The sequence below is a fragment of the Scylla paramamosain genome, chromosome 12 (genome assembly GCF_035594125.1).
Source record: "Scylla paramamosain isolate STU-SP2022 chromosome 12, ASM3559412v1, whole genome shotgun sequence".
In the NCBI taxonomy this organism is placed as follows: Eukaryota; Metazoa; Arthropoda; class Malacostraca; order Decapoda; family Portunidae; genus Scylla; species Scylla paramamosain.
This window is the reverse complement of record NC_087162.1, coordinates 28,010,448-28,012,947: the sequence shown is the minus strand read 5'-3', so window position 1 is coordinate 28,012,947 and position 2,500 is coordinate 28,010,448. Positions and strand designations below refer to the sequence as shown.

At 37.5% G+C, this 2,500-nt stretch overlaps 1 protein-coding gene across 4 annotated transcripts in view; it reads right to left on the bottom strand.

Annotated features, from left to right (window-relative positions):
- Positions 1-2,500, bottom strand: part of LOC135106062 (uncharacterized) — a 205,883-nt gene that overhangs the window by 63,582 nt on the left and 139,801 nt on the right. The window lies entirely within an intron of this gene.

The window sequence follows — 2,500 nt, the reverse complement described above, 5'->3', positions numbered from 1 at the left end:
CGTGTAAACATTTCAACACCAGCAAGACAAGAAAAAATACAGACCAGAAAACGTACGGGAGAAGAAAGAAATTTGAGGAAAAGAAGGAAGAAAAGTTGAAAAGAAGAGAAAAAAAAAGGAAAAGGCATTACCGCTATCTTCTTACTCTGTGGAGCTTCTAATTTCAAAATGAGGGAAAAGGAGGAAGGATTGCTGGGAAAGAAAAACAACAATGAAAGGAAGGAAAAAGGGAGAGAGAAAGAAAAATACAAAATATGAAAAGAGGAAAAGAAAAACAAAGATACGTGCAGTAGGGGAAAAAAAAGGCACGCAGAAGTTAATATACATGGAACAATTTGCTACGTAAGACTAAAAGAAAAAAGGAAAGAAAGAGAAAAATAAAAAAAATGAAAGGAAAAGGAGCAAGCAAAGAAAGAAAGTCAGAGAGAATAAATCAAGCAAGGAAATGTAAAAGACCAATAGTTGAAAAAAAAATAGGTAAATAAAATAAATTGTCCACACTGTAAATAAATGAAAAAGAAAGGAGTCTCAAGCAACTGTTCTTTTAACGTACTTACATCGATGCCTACGAAGAAAAAAAAAAGGGCAAGAAGCATATGTTGTTTATTTACCAAACCACAACAAAAATTAAAAAGTATATAAAATAACGAATAATTTTTAAAGGTATTCACAGTTTAACAAGGTATTCTGTGCAGTATAAGCGGGTATTTATGAAAGAAAAATATATATCGAGTCAAAAATGGTACAACATGAAATATATATATGTATATAAAAAAGACAAAAAACAAGCTTTGTCCTTCATATTATAAAAAGTTTCCAACTCTCTTTTTTTTTTTTTTCATCATTTCATACACAAATATACATGTATTTGTTTTTGTAACACTAATACCTCAAACTTGTACGTGGGCAGTTTCACATCTAGTTAACACACTCCCTCCCTCCCTCCCTCCCTCTCTCTCTCTCTCTCTCTCTCTCTCTCTCTCTCTCTCTCTCTCTCTCTCTCTCTCTCATCCCCTCACTTCCACACCAGCATCCACCAGCTCAGCCCATTAATAGTGAGGTTTTTCGTTTTCTTTTTTCTCCTAAGTTCAAACTTCCTCACTTCCCCTTCCTTTCTTTTTTTTTTAGTGACTAGTTTTCTTGCTGGGAGCTTTTATTTACTTTCTTTAATGTTACTTTCCTTCATAATTTCGTACATTCTCGTCCTGCTCTTACCTCTCCTCCTCCTCCTCCTCCTCCTCCTCCTCCTGCAGATTTGGCTGGGTGCACGTAGGTCGAACATCTTGGAGTTATCACTTCCTAAAACTAATATTGCCAAGGAGCGTTTCTGGTTATTTCCTGAGCGTAATGGAAATATAATGCTCAGACCCACTCGCCTCCTCTTCTTCCCTCTTCCAAAACCTCCACCACTCCCTAGTCCCCCACCTCTCCTCCCTCCTGTCCTCCACTTTCTCTCTTTCTCCGATCTTTTTCCTCTTTACTCTCCCTACAGGAACCCCCAATATTCTTCTTTCCTCCCTTTCCTCTCTTCCATGAAATTCCCCCCTCTTTACTACAGTCTCTCTGTTCTTTCTCTTCTCTCTTCTCTTCCAGGAATCCCTCTCACACATACCATCTGCTTATTCCTTTTTCCGACTAATCTTCCATTTCAATTCTTTCTTTTGTTCCACTATTTTTCTCTTTCTTCTGCCTCCCCTTAAAACAGACAAATACACAAACACTCCTCTCTCTTTCCTTTTCTCCCACTCCCATCCCTTGTTTCCCTTCCCCCCTTACGTCTGCAGTCCTTTTTCTCCCTTCCCCTAAACCTTCCCCAGACCTACTCGCCCAAACATCTCTAATGACGCTGTAAAGAGAAATTTGTAGGAGGCTCAGGAGTATTCTTTCATTCGTACATTTTTAACACAGTAATACCTGCCTGAGTTTTAAAGCTATGTCTCGGTATGCTATTTGGTCCGTTTCTGCTCTCTCTCTCTCTCTCTCTCTCTCTCTCTCTCTCTCTCTCTCGTGTGTGTGTGTGTGTGTGTGTGTGTGTGTGTGTGTGTGTGTGTGTGTGTATCTATGAATTTTTCTCCCAAACCATTCCTCGCTGCAAGAAACGTAAAAAAAAAAAAAAAAAAAAATGAAAACACACATCTTTTATTTAATTTCTGTCTGCAAGATGTAATACGAGTATGACACTTCCTGCATTTCTTTTTCGTCAGAGCAACACGTCTTGTATAATTTACGTAGTGTCAACTGGACCTCAAAATGTGCAGCGTCTACCGTGTCTGTGTTGTCTGTATGCAAACGAGACTCAAATCTCGTTCTGGGATTATGGATATACACCCTTAAGTCACTAATTTCCTGACACTTATTTATTTATTTGTTTATTTTTTCTCGACAAAATACGACATTTTTTTTTTTTATCGTGATGTACGCAATAAGTCAGCAATACACTTAATGACCTGATTAATGTAACCTATGTAATCCTAAGATGAAAAAGTTTATACTATTTCAA